Source organism: Pinus tabuliformis, chromosome 5_2, assembly GCF_031772625.1.
Source record: "Pinus tabuliformis cultivar Carrire ecotype Pingquan chromosome 5_2, CPIR1, whole genome shotgun sequence".
NCBI classification, from domain to species: Eukaryota; Viridiplantae; Streptophyta; class Pinopsida; order Pinales; family Pinaceae; genus Pinus; species Pinus tabuliformis.
In genome coordinates, this window is record NC_142306.1 from 449923968 (window position 1) to 449942670 (window position 18703).

Sequence of the window (18703 nt, forward strand, 5' to 3'; positions counted from 1 at the left end):
CGTGTATACGCACTTTTATCAAAGCCAACCAGCGTACACATCTGCAAATATTAATTCATAATTCTACAACTATTCCAGACTTCAGTTATACCCAGATCATAACATTTACATAACAACACATTCGTTAGTATTCAGATCTAGACTATACATGATCAAACCACATAATGATAATTCATTTCAAGCCTTAAGATCCCGATCCATCATTAGATCTTATCCTTCATCAACCGCTAAGGTTCATCCTTGGTTCAGATCAAGCACAACATCATAAGCCAATAACTTGCATACTAGATCTCACACTTCATCAGATATTCGATACTTGCACAAATGGCCTAATGATCTTCTCCTCTCTTTATAGCTTTAGGCCTTTCTCAATACCATGGACCAAAACCACTTAGGACCAATACCTTGAACCAAATACCTAGGGTCAATACCTTGGACCAATACCATGGATCAAAATACCATGGACCAAATACCTTAGACCAAAAATTTAGTTTTCCAAGATATACGCGCTTTTCCTTCTGTGAAAGTGCGTGTGTACATATACGCTACTTTTGGTCAGTGAACCTACGTGTATAAGCAGCTTGGTCAAGATGAACCTGCGTATACCTCTCTTTCTTCATTATTTGAAGTCTGATCTGTAATTCTTTGTTGTTAACCTGCTGTACTGTGATCTTTCATCTGAGTGAGTTGCCATCAAGGACAACACCTGTATCATAATGGCAACATTAATGCCTTCCCTCTAGCGGATCTTTTCCCATCGACTTCAGCTCATTGCTCGGGGAAAGGAATCTAAAGTCCATTTGGCATTACCTTAGGGTTTGAAATCATCAATGGCAGATTCCTTCGCTATCGATAGTGGGAAAACATCATTGTCCTCTAATTGATAGATTCTGTCAAATGTTCGACTACAACTCATTTATTCACACTTGTTAGATTGTACTGGGTACCTTGACTCTCATCATCATTATCGGTGAGTAGTCTCGCGTTTGTTAATGGTATACATCAATGACCATTAATCAAACGATTTCTCAAATGGTCGACTTCAGATCATTCATTCCTATTGCATAGAAATGTACCACGGCGGTCAATGAAGACCTCGAGTTTGCATCAACATGTTTTGGTTCACTTGTCAGTTTCTCCTATTTCTGATAGTTGACACCATCCACATTATATGTTGCAGTTCCTTACAGCAACATCTTATATGCTGGCACCTGAGTTGTAGTGTAGTACCATTTATTCCATCATGTTCACTTGGTACTATTTGGATCAGTTTTTTGACTTTAGTGATCAGCTTCATACTTCAGCATCATTGATCAGCTCTTTATATGTGATATTTAGACATGTACTTTCTTGATTATGATCAGATGATACATTATGTTTTTCCAGTTCCTTTATACTTATATTCATATTGGATCCGCTTTTGTACTTGACATGCGAACATGATTTACTATTTCTAAGCATGGGTACGCCCACCTCAGACAATAGTTTCTTTCTGATCTCTTTCGATGGCTTGGCAGGCTGAATTCTAGTGAACTCCTCGGTCTCGGCATGATTCCTTCCATACACATAATACATTTTGGCCATCATGTACCCATTCTGACCTCATTTATTAGGGGGCATATGTTATAGCACCATTTACCACTCTTGGTAGATCTAATGCTCTGATCATGGCCTACCGTCCAGACTTGGTCCAAAATCTAAAAAACAGTTTTTTATTCCCTATATGCTACTTTTCCTTGTGATAAAAGCATGTACATGTGGGTTAGCATATATCCAACTCGTGTACATATGTTAAAACACTTTAAAAAAATAATTTTCCTTAATTTCGGGTAGAGTTCACCGATTTTACCTATTACTCACCTCCTATTGCCCGTGGCCCAACCGTTTCCCAACTGAAAAATAATTTGGAGAAGTATAAATAAACCTCCATGGGAATGCCTTAAGGGAGGAGACATGAGATATTGATACTATAGTGAGATTATCCTTGATCGAGTCCGATGAATCCCTATGCCTCTTGCACTCCCCAAGGCTTCAAGAAACCCTTGTTTCCTTGTTATAGATATCCTCCATCTTGCTTGAGATATCCTTGTATTGGTGATGGAGGAGGATTGTTGAAGGCTGGGAAAGGACAGATCCGGAGGACGGTTCCACTTGGATCCGGAGAAGGACTCAGGTTGTATTTCTCCACTTTACTTGTAGCTAACTTCAATAAAAGGAATGTTGTTCTATTTCCGATATTAAATCTGTTTATGCATCAAATTATGTTGTAATCTATCTATGAATCTTATATCGATGTGTAATTAGTCATTCATTTTTTGTGATTTAAAGTTAATATCATGAACATGCTTTATGTTTCTACTGTTGTGTATGTTCCATTTGAATAATTTTTAGGTTTCAAGAACATCAGGAGGAGTTGAGGATTTGCACCCTGCGGGATCTACCCAAATGAAGGACATCCGGGTAAGGACACTCCTACACAGTTTAATAGAATAAGCATTTTGGTTGATTGCCTAAGCATTTCTTGTTGTGGTTTGCTCTCTCCTTTGTTGGGGTCCTCAACCCAAAGCCCTAGGGTGGTTTCACCCGCAACAATGTTGAGAAGAAAAATTGTGATATCATTTACGATGGCTATGTCTGGGACCCCACATCTGAACAAGAATCTGCGATGAAGGTTGATTTTTCTCCTTCTGCACCTCTCCCTCATTATCCTAACATTTTCCGCAATTCTGTCAGTTTTGTTGAATCTTGTGAAAAAATAGTTTCTGATGATATTATTACTTCTGATCACTCTCAAAACTCATTGAATGTTAGTATTACATCCGAATGCGTGGAGGAAAAATATTATCTTCTTGATCTCCCCAATATATCATCTTATCATTCTGAAGAAATGGAAGGTGAAATTTATTGTTTTCAATCTTCCCCTCTTTATGATTTTTCAAATAGTGAGGATACCTTTGTTTATGATCTTGAACTTTCTCATCATGGATGTCGTGATCTTTTCACCCATTCATCTGATCACGACTCTGATTTTTCCGTTGTTGATTTTTCTAAGCCACTGGTCTTTAATGATTTCTCTTCTGATGATTTGGAACTTCTGGAAGTTGTCGAGGAACTTTAGCCTAAGATGATGGTTATGTCAGGTTCTCATAGTCTTGAGGCTAGTTCCAATTCAGATCAGAATAATGATGTATCTGTCAAGGCTCCTCATCATTTTGGCGCACAAACCAAAAATCATTCTATTTCACAATTTTCGCATCCTCCATTAGTATTGCACGAACCTATCGCTCAGTCATTGGAGGAGTCATACCTAGTGAGCATTGTTGAAAAACACAAGTTTTCTTCTTTCTTCATGTTCATCCAGTTTCAAAGTTCGAAAGTTTGTTCTTGCATGTTGTAACATCCCTTGTGAAAATTCCATGTAATAAAAGTAAATAAACGCAAAATAATAACCACGGATGATGGGACATGTATTCAAAGCTAAATGGTGGGGAAAACATCCTAATGGGTAGGGATTGAATTCGTTATGGCTTAGGAAATTGGAAAAGGAAATGGTTAAGGCTTTGGAAAGGAAAAATGGCATTTTTGGCACATTTATTTATGAAAATAAAGGAAATTAAGAGAAAAGGAAGGTGAAAGGTCACAGGTTGCACGTGAGGAGTAAAATGAAGGAAACTAATGGAAAATGAAGAAAATAGAGGCCTGATTCATAAAAAGGCTTCTAAGGATCATTTGGCAAGCTCTTGGCTCAAGCTTGGTCAGTTCAGTTTTGGAGCTCTCTCATTATTCTCTCTCTCTCATACTCTTGGAGACTTGGAGTTTTCTTGGAGCACTCTTGGTGGGTGTGGCATTCTTCGATTCTTGGAGCAAGAAGGCAAAGGAAGGGTAGGAAAGTGCAAGAGGGCATCTGGATCAGCAAATACATTAGATTTTCTTGCAAGTATCTAGTTGCATGTATGTTTGCTTGACTAGTTTTGGCATGCATGGCATATGCATGTGGTTTATTGGTTGTGATTTGTCATTGGGATGGAGGATGGTTGGGAATGATAGTGGATTGGCTAGCCTTTCCATTTCCTAGATAGCCGCGATGATTGTGGGTTTATTTTCATTGTTGTGTTTTTGGTTGGTTCTCATGTTTTTTTAGCTTGGTTTGAGTTATTAGTCCCATATCCTTGGTTGGAAAAATGCCCTGGAGCCCTGGAACAACTTGGGATGAGTTACTAGTCTCATAGCCTTGGTTGGACAAACAATATGGAGCCATTGGTGGCTTGACTTACTAGTCCTGGAGCCTTGGTTGGACAAACACTCTGGAGCCCGGTAAAAGCTTGGACAAAGACCAATCTAATAATGGTTTTGTGATGTCTGACCATGAGGTGGAATCACTATTTGATGGGTTGAGATGGATGGCCTCTGGAAGCCCTAGATGAGTTTTGATTGATGTGTTCTATGAGATCCCATATTCATGCTTGGAATATGGCACGGGGGCGAATGGCTGAAGAGAGATTTGGCTCATCTCTTCTACGATGAGGTGGAATGTGGAAGTCCCATCCTGGGTTGGATTTTTCATCATCAATAAGAGGTTATTTTGCCTTGTATTTATATGAGCATTATACTAGATTATATGAGGTTTATATGGCGATGATTTCATTGGTATTTCTGTCCCTATTATGTTGGTTATATATATGTTTTATGACAACAGCTATGTATGGCTCTCATTATGTTTCTCCTTGTATATGAATGAACAATGTATCTACGTTCTAATGGATGGAATGGTAGTTAATGAGTTGAGGCATTAATATTGCTTCATGGCGAATCCCAGACAAGTATGAGACGTTATGCTCATAACTATTATTTACACCTATAGTTTACATATTTGTGATATGTTTGAAAAAATGCTTTTCATGTCTAGTAGGGGTCCAATCAAGGTTTCATTCAAGCATTTTCTTTAGTACTATCATTTCCATGTTTTTTACTGTTATGAAGGTGTCATGAAATTCTTAGCAGTGACCTAGGCTCTGGGCCTGAAAAAGTAGCTCAAATCTTGGGGACAGTAGCATAGCACTGACACATTTAGTCTCTGGACGCTAGTAGGCAAGCCTGTGAGAGAAACTTTGGGTTTCTGGATGTTGTCATGCCTATAGCATGAGAGAGACTGAGGCTTAAGTTGTCCAAAAGTTTAGTGGGACACAAGGGAAAGATGTATGAAGTGTTGGATTCATTCCTAAGGGTCCCAAAGCTGATGTTGAATGTTTGTATGGCGTGCTTCCACCGGTTCCACTTCCCTAACATGACTTAAGAGGTCGAATCATATCATAGCGGCCTCTCGTTGCATGTTTACCCGAATGGCCGGTTGCTTGAGAAGATGTGTGGGGAAGGTGTTACACATATCTTTGAGCCACAATGCGTCTGAATACCATAATGCATCCGCAGAATGATTCGCATGTTCTTTTATTTCATAATTTCCTGCGCACATTTTCAAACTTCGAACATCTTGGTATGTATTGTCTTATCTTTCTTGTTTGTTGTTATTACTGAATATATTTCTTGATATGCATTTCTTCTCTTACATAGGCTAGCTGATGCATTGGTGGTGAGACTGGAAGTTTCATTTTACGTGAATCTGGCCTATTCTTTGTTAGGTTAGGAGTAAAAGTAGTTGTTTCTTTTCCTTTATTGGTTTTTCTTCCCTTATTGTTTTGTTTTAATTTACTTTATGCTTCTCTCTTTTATTTCATTTCTTTTCAGTAGTATAATAGCTTCCGCATGAGACCATGTTTGGTTTTTGAAGCAAGCATGGTGACATTCAAGAGGAAGTTGTGCTACTAACAACACTTGGTTTTCATATTGCATTCTTTTAGTTGATGATACTCTACTGGAAATTAAGTCATTTTTTCGAAGAAAACCATAGTGGAATCATGATTCTTGAACCTATAACTAGTATGCCTACTCTAATCGATATTTTATTTTTAGTTCCTTGTCAGCTAAGTCGAGTAGAGTATGGAGGGGTGGAAAACCTTAACAAGTGTGTCATAGGTATATATATATATATATATATATATATATATATATATATATATATATATATATATATATATATATATATATATCCTTCTCTGAAGGGAAAACCTCTTCTACTCTCAATAATTCAGGATCCCTCTTCCACCCCATGAAATAAATAACTTCCTACGCATAGTTGTCTAAAAAAAATGAAAAAAAAAATGTAAAAGGAATAAAGGCTGAAATAAGAGAAAGGCTTCCTGTGTAGAGAGGTGAAGCAAGCAACTCTGTCGAGGTACTATCAAGGCTTGCTGGCAGCATAGAAACACTAGAGATGAAAACTAAGACTCTGATAATTATTTTCAGTTGTGTGTCTATAAACTCCTTATGCCCAATTGAACCAACTTAGTTTGTCTTGGCTTGGTTAAGTGTGTCACCAATGAAGATAACGGTAGGGACTATATCTTTAATGCAAGCTAAGTGAAGAAGCTATGTAATCAATGAAATGAACAATACTACCTTAAGAGTTAGACTTATTTTGCATGAGACAAGACCCATCCATAGAGTTGGAGTTCTACTAGTGTGTCACCAAGTGTTTTAGTTGCTACAACCACCCTCCAAAATTTTGCATATGCTATGATTTTGGAGCCTTCCCTTCTATCCCCAGGAGCTTATCTTCTACTATCGTCATGTATCCAAGATTTGATTAAGACTTATTCTTTTCATTTGTGCTTTTATTTTCTTGTTTTCATACTTATCTGATCTTTTGAGTCACACGTTGACCTTTTGACTTAACCTTGCAGCAGTCCTTGGCTTTCCTCCAGAAACTACACAATATTGGAAGGCAAGCCAACCTTGATGATGGAAACTATGCAATCTATATGGCATCTCAACCTTAATCTTTAGAATTTTCCAGTCGTGGATGACATCCCAGTACTAATCTCAAAAACTACGCAATCCATCCCTTGGGCTTAGAAACTGTGCAATGCACTAAGCCAAGAAGTTTCCTAGTTCCCCAAAATTATAGAATCTTGTTTGGAAGTTTTGATGGCAATTTTCCTGAAAAAGGAAAAAGGAAAAAAAGAAAAAAGTGAAAAATCAATCCCTAGAAAATAAGGATTCATTATTAGTTTCTTGAAGGTGACACAATCACTATTTTTGGATATTTCTACCAAGTGTCACATTTTCCTTGATTTTAGGCATGCGTGTCATAAACCCTAATCCACCCAAATCTATTTAATTGATGCCTATAGAGATCATTTGTACATTTGATCTTGGAGCTTTAGCATTCCCAAGGAGATCAAGGAGCCTTCAGTGGAGTTTGCATCACTTTTCTAGGTGAGTTTTTCTTTTGGCATCTTTTGTTGCTTTTCTGTCGCTTTTTGTCATTTCACTTCTATGAGTGTGTTTTTAGTTGTTTCTCTTCATTTTTCCTAGTGTTTTAATCTATGTTAAGCTTGTAGAAGTGTTGTTTTAGTTTTTCATTCGCCTTTCATAAGTGTTGAATCAGTTTTCTTATTTTTTCACACTGGTTATCGTCGTTTCGACAACTCTCTTTGCATATATATTTTTCCTTCTATTTATTGAGTTTATGTACTTGATTCACATTGATATACCCATACTTAGTCAGATCTGAAATTTAAATTTCATTATCATTTATATCTGCTTGTTTCCTACACCCTCACTGGGCATATTTGCAATTCACTTAGTCATGCATTGCCTTGTCCAGTTGGGCATTGTGCAAGTCCAAGGCTCAAGATAAGAGCTTGGCCTATCAGACTGTGAAAAGTGTAGTATAGGATAAAACAACTACACATTGTGCAGTCCCAAGACTTAGTCCTACCACCTTGGCCATTGAGACTGCATAATGCGTAGTCTCTCCGTGTCACTGCCTGGGTTGAATTGCACATTGTGTAGTTTCAAGCCTCAGGTTGTATCACTAGCTGTTGAGATTGTGCAATGTTTAGTTCCCTCAACTAGTCCTTGTTATAGCACCATTCACCACTGTCGTGGCGGAAAAAGTCGTTTGTGCGGACACAACTGACCTCCCTAGGAGTCTAAACTCTCTAGCGACAAACAAGACAAAATGGAGCGATCTTTCTCTAAATACACCTTTTAAAACATGAAAACTACAAGTGTTTAGGCTTACCTTATTCCAAAACGTTGTTGTTGTAGTCCGTCCTTGCCGATCCGGATGAGCTCCTCCTTCACATCAATTCCTGCAACCACAAACAATCAAACAATTACCAAGCACTTGCATCTCATATAATAAAACATATATTCAACATGCAGACCAAGGAACACATGAAATAACTCATTAACACAAGCTATTGAGAAAAATGAACCAGTTTGTATTAATAACGAAACAAAGAAACTCTTACAACCTGGCCTTGGTGTTGTGCAAGTTCCTCCCAGGGTCCATCAAGGGTTTTCCTCTACTTTGACAAAGCTCACCCACTTCCAAGTAGAATCAAGAAAAGACAATCTCTCCTCACAAGGTTCTAAATGGGAGTCCTAATTCCTGCAGCATTTACCCAAAGAAAATGTATAGCTTCAACCTCTCCTCCTTCTGGCCCAAGGTCTTTATTTATAGTGCTGTAAAGAGGTTATTCAGGTCCACCATCAATGGGATAATCCCCCTCTTTGGGTGGGATAGCTCCCTTATTGATGGGATAAGTTCCTCCTTAATAGGGATACATGAACCAACTGGAGGCGCATCCATTTCATCAAACCGACCTCTAGAAAGTTCTAGAAGTAACCACAAGTAACTTTTTTAAGATGAAACTTGCGCATTTTGCCTTTTACAGAAGGACGCACCTGTCCCTTGACATACAGAGCGTCCAAAGACGCAGTTTTTGTGAACATTGTGAGCGTCCCCGCAGGTAAGGCTTGAGAGAACCTGCGACCCCAGAGATAAACACATTTTTACAAGACTTTCTCTCTTCTTTGAGTTTGAGATGGATAGCAGAGGCATAAGACTTGCCTAAGAGGGTAGCATGACTGTTGATTTGAGCCATACTAACTGTAAATAGTCATGGTGACATTTTTTAGTGTAACAGATTGCCCCCTAAAGTGCGAAGCCTGGAATAGATTAGGGTTTTGTAATTCTAGGAAGGGTGAAGCGCTTTATCATTTCAAGGATTGTCTTGTGGATGACCTAGTTGGAACCTGCAATTTTCAACAAAAAATACATGTATAATATTATATCATCACTGAGGTAGGCATTCCCATACTCAGATTCAAAACTTTAACTAATGGACTAACTACTCTGATACAGGAATGATCTTGCAGTACATCATTTTTATAGACTTTTGTAGACACAGTATGGACGCAGCCATCTGTTTATGATTAGTCTACATAGATAATGAATACAAAACTCCTCGCAGCCTGGATGGTAGAAAATAGATCCAGGGTCTTCACTTCTACTTCCCGAATTGGTACGATTCTAGCCATGTGATTAAATGATTTGATGTCGAACATGGTAGAAACCACTTGATTACCAGTCGATGATGTAAACTGTTAACAAGCGTGAGAGAGACCACCAGTAATGTCAATGGTTCTCAAAGTACCAAGCACAACCCGTGAAATGTGAATAGATGTTTTGATGTCGAACACTTCACGGAATCCTTTGATCGAAAGTCAATGATGTAAACTGACGTCAAAGGCGAGAAACCTGCCATTGATGCATGCAGACTTCAAGGTACTGTCGATTCCTAAGTCATCTTTCTAGATAATGTGTCGATGTCGATAGAAAGCGACCCATTGCAGGCAAGCCCATAACACGAAATCATTGTTCAAGTTGAAGAAATGTTGCTGTGAGGACTGACTCAGGGATGGTCAAATGGATGACAAGTATTTGCAGATGAAAGTTTTGCTCGTAGACCTCTTGAACACATAACGACATGACAGATGGCTTGGTGACGAATAACTCAAAGTGATTCCCGAAACCCGGCTAAAGACTTTCAAAGTGGTTTGGTCAACTGTGAGGTAAAAGATTTCCCAACCCAGGTGAATGAAAAAGTGTCGTGTTCAAGAGTGGTAATAAAGTTTCTTCTGAGACAAAAGGTGACAAATAGGTTCATTCTTCTCTCTTTTCCCCCACCATTTCTGGCAAGTACCTCTTTATTTTTAACAAGCTTGAGGAGGATAACATATGCTTGATTATAAGCTCATCCTTCGGACGAGTCCAACCTAGTTTAAATTCGAACCCTAGGAAGGAGTGGTTCGTTCCTGTTTGTAATTGAACAGGTCCTCTACTGTAAAAGTTTAACGAGCCCAGTATAGGAGAAACTCGGCGTTTTTCAATTTTAGAGAGTCTGAAAAAACTAAAGGAGACTCCATGTTGAACTTTTTCGTAGATTTGTGTCCCTCAAGCCCGAAAAAGTATAAAATAATACCTGGGGGAACCGCTTGATCTTGCGACCAAGGAGTACTTTCGTAATAGTGTCGTTGACCTGAAAAGTAAAAAGCGATCAAGGACACGTCGTTTTATTTCCTTATCGAGTTTGAAACGACAAAAACCCGGCAATCTTTTCCTGATTTTGCGGTCAGAAAAGAGCTAAAAGGGGACCGTCTTTTAATTCCGTTTTAACGAGTGTAAAAGAAACGCTCGGCAATCTTTTCATGTTTTAGGAGTCAGAAAAGGGCTTAAAAGATGACTTTGAGGTTTCACTTTTTCGTAAGTTTTAACGAGTTCGAAAAAGGGATAAAAATGTACTCATGGTTTTCACTTTTTCATAAGTTTTAATGAGTTCGAAAAAATGATAAAAATGTACTCATATGGCCGACTTTCAATTTAATTTACGAGCAGGAAAAGACGGAAAGAACTCGGCATTTTCATTTGTTTTACGAGAATGAAAAATAGCAAAATAATCTCGGTATTTTCATGAGTTTAACGAGTCTTGAAAATAACTGAAATTGACTCGAGATAGGTTTCATTTTTACAAAAGCTTGAAACAGATAAAAAACTATGCTTCAAAGTAGTTTCATTTTTTCACAAGCTTGAAATAGAGAGAAAACTGTGCTTGATGCCCCCTAAGCATAACTGCTAGAGCGCATGCCCCCCAGCTTCATTTCATTCAACCAGTTGAATGAAAAGAAGGTTGAGTTACGAGATCATTTGAAAGACTCGACCTAAAACTATAAGAAAATTATGCAAAAAACTGAAATAACTAACCTAAAAACTTAACATTTATAAGATCTCGTCAATCTCTCGACTCAAGTAGAGGAGGATTTGTTTCATTTCCCAACCCAGGTGAATGAAAAAGTGTCGTGTTCAAGAGTGGTAATAAAGTTTCTTCTGAGACAAAAGGTGACAAATAGGTTCATTCTTCTCTCTTTTCCCCCACCATTTCTGGCAAGTACCTCTTTATTTTTAACAAGCTTGAGGAGGATAACATATGCTTGATTATAAGCTCATCCTTCGGACGAGTCCAACCTAGTTTAAATTCGAACCCTAGGAAGGAGTGGTTCGTTCCTGTTTGTAATTGAACAGGTCCTCTACTGTAAAAGTTTAACGAGCCCAGTATAGGAGAAACTCGGCGTTTTTCAATTTTAGAGAGTCTGAAAAAACTAAAGGAGACTCCATGTTGAACTTTTTCGTAGATTTGTGTCCCTCAAGCCCGAAAAAGTATAAAATAATACCTGGGGAACCGCTTGATCTTGCGACCAAGGAGTACTTTCATAATAGTGTCGTTGACCTGAAAAGTAAAAAGCGATCAAGGACACGTCGTTTTATTTCCTTATCGAGTTTGAAACGACAAAAACCCGGCAATCTTTTCCTGATTTTGCGGTCAGAAAAGAGCTAAAAGGGGACCGTCTTTTAATTCCGTTTTAACGAGTGTAAAAGAAACGCTCGGCAATCTTTTCATGTTTTAGGAGTCAGAAAAGGGCTTAAAAGATGACTCTGAGGTTTCACTTTTTCGTAAGTTTTAACGAGTTCGAAAAAGGGATAAAAATGTACTCATGGTTTTCACTTTTTCATAAGTTTTAATGAGTTCGAAAAAATGATAAAAATGTACTCATATGGCCGACTTTCAATTTAATTTACGAGCAGGAAAAGATGGAAAGAACTCGGCATTTTCATTTGTTTTACGAGAATGAAAAATAGCAAAATAATTTCGGTATTTTCATGAGTTTAACGAGTCTTGAAAATAACTGAAATTGACTCGAGATAGGTTTCATTTTTACAAAAGCTTGAAACAGATAAAAAACTATGCTTCAAAGTAGTTTCATTTTTTCACAAGCTTGAAATAGAGAGAAAACTGTGCTTGATGCCCCCTAAGCATAACTGCTAGAGCGCATGCCCCCCAGCTTCATTTCATTCAACCAGTTGAATGAAAAGAAGGTTGAGTTACGAGATCATTTGAAAGACTCGACCTAAAACTATAAGAAAATTATGCAAAAAACTGAAATAACTAACCTAAAAACTTAACATTTATAAGATCTCGTCAATCTCTCGACTCAAGTAGAGGAGGATTTGTTTCATTTTTTAACGAGCTTGACACAGGAAAAGAACTATGCTCGGATTCAGTTTCATGTTTACGCAAGCTTGAAACGAAAAACTATGCTTGTTATAAGTTCACATGCCCCCAGCATAATGACGCAAAACGAGGTACATGCCCCCCAAGCTTCATTGCATTCAATGAGGTGGATGGAATGAAGCTTTACTTTCAAAATCTTGGAAAGACTCGTGGGAGTTGTTTCATTTTTTAGTGAGCTTGACACAAGACAAGGAACTATGCTCATAACTACTTTCTACAATCTACCTAACAAAAACTTTACTCTAAAAACCTTGATTCATTTTTTAACGAGCTTGACACAAGACAAGGAACTATGCTCTAAAATCCTTGATTCATTTTTTAATGAGCTTGACACAAGACAAGGAACTATGCTCATGACTACTATCTACAATCTACCTACTTAACCTACCCTTGTTTCATTTTTTAACGAGCTTGACACAAGACAAGGAACTATGCTCAAGAAGTTCGCATGCCCCCAGCATAATGATGCAAAGCGAGGTACATGCCCCCCAGGCTTCATTGCATTCAACCGGCTGGATGAAATGAAGGTTTACTTTCAATATTTAACTTGAAAAGGGTGTTGTTTCATTTTTTAAGGAGGTTGACACAAGAAAAGAACTATCCTCATACCTGATTCATTTTTTAACGAGGTTGACTCAATAACATGAACTATCCTCAAAACCCTACTTTCTACAATCTACCTACATATCCTAAAATCTAGCTGATTCATTTTTTAATGAGGTTGACTCGGTAAAAGAACTATCCTCATACTAGCCTGTTTCATTTTTTAACGAGGTTGGCACAGGAAAAGGAACTGTCCTCGAACACACTGATTCATTTGTTAACGAGGTTGGCACAGGAAAAGGAACTGTCCTCGAACACACTGATTCATTTGTTAACGAGGTTGACACAGTAAAAGGAACTTTCCTCACTAATCCTACTTTCCTATATAATCTACTATCTACCTGATTCATTTTTAAATGAGGTTGACTCAGTAACAGGAACTTTCCTCATAACATCCAATTTCATTTTTTAACGAGGTTGAGAGAGGAACAAACTATCCTCGTTCACACTGATCATGGCTTCCAACTGGAAGAAAGACATGTCAATGGACACACCTTGATCATGGCTTCCAAGAGGTCTTCATCAGAAGGAAGAATAGTTCTCTGGAAGGAACACATGTCAAGGGACTCAAAAGGGATAAGAACATCGTGTTCAAGTAATCCCATAGAGTTTTCCATGTCAATTACTGGATCTAAATCAACAGTGAGAGGCTCACTTACATCGGTAACTGAAAACATGGGACCAGTTGCCACATAATTAACCCGTGGCAGGGTAGATACCACTTTAGAATCAGGAACATTTAGGGGTGTCATATTATTGGTAGTTGAAACAAGACTAGGGAACGAAAGCTGGTCTATAGTCACAATATTGCCATTGTGAGGGAAAGACATCACGCGAAAGAGTGTCGATACGACAGCTTTCATTGCATAAACATAGTCTCGCCCAAGGAGTAAATTGAAATCCAAGGGACCTCGAACTACCATAAGATCAATACAGACATTTTTACCTTCCAAGGTAATAGAAAACTTAGGAAGGATCCCTAAAGGTTCACTAATGGTTCTGTTAAAAGCTTTCAGATTCTGCGTAATAGGCGCAAGCTGAGGGGAACCCAAAGCTTTCCAAACAGTTGAGGATAAAATACTAACAGAAGCACCTTCATCTACCTGAGTACGATGTATGTCCCTACCACCCGCCTTGACAATGATTTGGAAAGGGATGGAGGAAGGAAGACGAGGTTCTGTCAGTCTATTCCAATCAAAGGAAAAGACCTCAGTACTTGGAGGGGGTTCTGTAGAAACAGGTGAAATGCCCCCCGGCATAGAAGAATCCGATGTAACAAGAAGAACATCAGCGGTATGAAATTTACTCTCGAAAAGGAGAGTGTGATCGACCGAATGTGAAATTGAATCGACCACTTGATCAACTAATGGATCATCAACCTGAGTGACATGAGTTTCACTCTCCAATGGGAGAGTGTGATCGACTGTACTTGAATTTAAATCAATCACTCCGTCAGTTGACGGTAGGTTGGGAGAAAGTTTACGGTAACCAGTTGGAAATTCTTGCTGTGGAACAGTAAGGGTTTCCAACAATGTTGAGGCTTCATCCATGTGAGGGCAAATGTGAGTTTGATGACTCCCTTTGCATAACTTACAAGGAAACCTAACTTTACCCTTTTTCCCAGGAACCTGACTATCACTGGTTGATGGATCAACGGAAAGTTGATGAGATTTTTCTGACCATACTTCCAAGACCTTTGGAATACTAGGACAATTGACAAGGAAGTGGTCACCCTTACAAAGCCTGCAAGGGTATTTGGGTTTACGGTGCATGTCGGAATTTTCCTCAACACAACTAACACTTACAGCCATGGTTGGTTGGTTGACTTCTTTCTTATCTTGCTTCTTCTTCTTCTTCCCTTTCTTCTTCTTCTTAGCCTCCTGGTTACTAGAATCAAGGCTTTTACCAGGCGAAGAGGAAGAAATGGAGGAAGAAAAATTAGGCGAAGAAGGTAAAGGGTCAACAGAAGGTTGGTGATGTTGAGATGGTGAACTCTGTTGAGGTGAAGCATTCGGTTGAGATGGAACAATTGGAGTACTTTGGGCCAACGAAGTTGAAAATAACCATATCGGTAAACCTATTGTAAATCCAGGTAATGACAAAGTAGCCATATAAGGAGGACCAACATTTCCAAAGTAAGGAAAAGTACTAGGATTCTCATTAGGAGGGGTTCCTAGGTTGATAAATTCCGGAACATTTGCCATTATATTCAACTTCAGTGAATTTTATTAACAATTTAAAACTAAAATTAACAATTCACAATTCACACTTAACAACTAAAATTCACAATTCACACCTATGGTCTCTAAAAGTAAAAACAAACAAATTAACACGTGCTATCAAATCTAGGAGTCAAACCATACACAAACAGTAGCCTTCCGGACCGAAAACACTAGTTGGTGATGAAGCCCAACATCGCCGAATTCAGTACAGAAGTGGTGGGTGGAACAGTTACCCCGGCAACCTGCTTAATGAATAGACCGGCACAAGTTCCTCCACTTTAACCGTCTCGAAGTGAAGTGAACCCCCCGGAAAATCCAAGTGAGTATAACCGACGTCTGCTCCAGGTACAGTGGGATCTTCCCTCCACCGTCACCTTGGGTAGAATCCTAGAGATTATGGTCACTAAGGTTACCAACGGCCACAAGTACACCTGGGGGAACAGTCTAAACTCCGACAGCACGCAAGGGCAGAGTAACAAGCTCAATCCCCTTACCGGCTCCTTGACAATAATCCAAGGTTTACCGATAAGTGACCCCTGGCTCCTCGACAATGGTTAATCCGAGGTTTACCGTTTGTAATACGTACTGTCTGGCGTCGTTCCCAACGAGGGGGGAATGATCCCCTCACTGGTTCGGACACGAGCTCGTGCTTCTCCTTTAAGAGGAGCTTTCCCAGAGTGCAATTGAAACAATTGGATTTATTCTACTCAAGATAAACTATCTGTTTGGTTTTACTGTCTTGGAGAGTTAAGTACTCACCTACTCCAAGACACTAGCCTAAGCTATATTGGTGTATCAGAGCCCTAGAAATGTAAAAATTACTAGATGAATTTTAATTAAGCGCTGTGTTATTAAGGCTGTTATTACTCAAAGGGGTAAATGGAGATGAAACCAATGGTGTTATGACCCGACTCAACTGAATGCAATCGAATATGATAATGTAATCTTTTCAATTCGATGAATCCTAACTAAAGTAAGGAGAGAGTTTCCATTCACTTCCGACAATGCAAAAAATTGATGCACTAATTTTATCAAGAAAAACTAATGCGAATCAATTCCAAACCATTTTTTATTTTTATTTTTTTTTGTGTAAATTCAAATCAAAGAAAGCTGATCTAAATCTACAATAGATTTTTCAGAATGTAAACTATGCAATTGTAATCTAAGCACAATTCACTCGAAAAGTATGCAAATGTAATCTATGCACATTTTTCAATAATATTCTGAAAATGAGAATTCTAATTGTGCAAATGTGATCTATGCAAAAGAATTCTCAAACACAAGACGATTCTAATGTGATCTAAGAACCAATCAAGTGCAAATTGAGAAAATTGGGTGAGAGTTCCAAAGATCAAAACATAAAAACACTCAAAGGCGATTAAAGCAAAAAGATGCAAAATTGTGAAAAGACTGAGACAAACCTCCAAGTAATGATCAAAGGAAATCAAATCAAGAATTTCTCAAGAAAGAGACTCAAAACACCCAATTGATGAAAGCTAAAAGCAGGAATGCTAATGAAACAAGTTCAGGTGAAAATTTTTGACAGGGTACTAAAGGATCTGGGCAGAAAACACTAAGAAAAAGCAAAATCTAAAAGAAATTAAAGCAAAAATGGAGTTTTCCTAAATTTTTACAGGAAGACGCAGGCAACCCGTTAGAACAGGCGCGGGCCCGCTCTATGCAAATGGCAACAGCGCGTCCAAAGACGCACTGTGCAGTACTCAGAGGGTGCGTCCTTCTGGAAAAGTTAAGAAAAACCAAATCTAATTAAATCTACAGCTAAGCCACCCAAATACTAATTCTCACAGTCAAAAACCAGAAAATAAAAATGATTTTCTCAGAGCAAAGTTCACACAAAGGAAAAGACTTTCGCATTAATGGATTCCCCAGTGGAGTCGCCAATTTGTCGTGGCGGAAAAAGTCGTTTGTGCGGACACAACTGACCTCCCTAGGAGTCTAAACTCTCTAGCGACAAACAAGACAAAATGGAGCGATCTTTCTCTAAATACACCTTTTAAAACATGAAAACTACAAGTGTTTAGGCTTACCTTATTCCAAAACGTTGTTGTTGTAGTCCGTCCTTGCTGATCCGGATGAGCTCCTCCTTCACATCAATTCCTGCAACCACAAACAATCAAACAATTACCAAGCACTTGCATCTCATATAATAAAACATATATTCAACATGCAGACCAAGGAACACATGAAATAACTCATTAACACAAGCTATTGAGAAAAATGAACCAGTTTGTATTAATAACGAAACAAAGAAACTCTTACAACCTGGCCTTGGTGTTGTGCAAGTTCCTCCCAGGGTCCATCAAGGGTTTTCCTCTACTTTGACAAAGCTCACCCACTTCCAAGTAGAATCAAGAAAAGACAATCTCTCCTCACAAGGTTCTAAATGGGAGTCCTAATTCCTGTAGCATTTACCCAAAGAAAATGTATAGCTTCAACCTCTCCTCCTTCTGGCCCAAGGTCTTTATTTATAGTGCTGTAAAGAGGTTATTCAGGTCCACCATCAATGGGATAATCCCCCTCTTTGGGTGGGATAGCTCCCTTATTGATGGGATAAGTTCCTCCTTAATAGGGATACATGAACCAACTGGAGGCACATCCATTTCATCAAACCGACCTCTAGAAAGTTCTAGAAGTAACCACAAGTAACTTTTTTAAGATGAAACTTGCGCATTTTGCCTTTTACAGAAGGACGCACCTGTCCCTTGACATACAAAGCGTCCAAAGACGCAGTTTTTGTGAACATTGTGAGCGTCCCCGCAGGTAAGGCTTGAGAGAACCTGCGACCCCAGAGATAAACACATTTTTACAAGACTTTCTCTCTTCTTTGAGTTTGAGATGGATAGCAGAGGCATAAGACTTGCCTAAGAGGGTAGCATGACTGTTGATTTGAGCCATACTAACTGTAAATAGTCATGGTGACATTTTTTAGTGTAACAACCACTCTTGGTATATATGATGCTTTGTTTATAGCCTAGGGCAACCCCTCCTTCCAGATTTGGTCCAAATATATAAAAAACAGTGTTTTATTCCCTGTATGCTACTTTGCCTTGAGCTAAAAGCGTGTACACGCGGGTCAGTCAATACCCAACCCACCTATATGTATTAAAACACTTAGAAAATTAAATTTCCTTAATTTTGGGAGGATTTCATGGGTTTTACCTGTTGATTACCTCCCATTGCCCATGGCCCAACTATTTCCCAACTAAAAAACTAATTGGAAGAGGTATAAATAGACCTCTATGGGAAGGCCTTAAGGGGGGGAGAAGAGATAGAGTTATTATACTGAGATTATCCCTGAGTGAGTCTGATGAATCCCTGTGC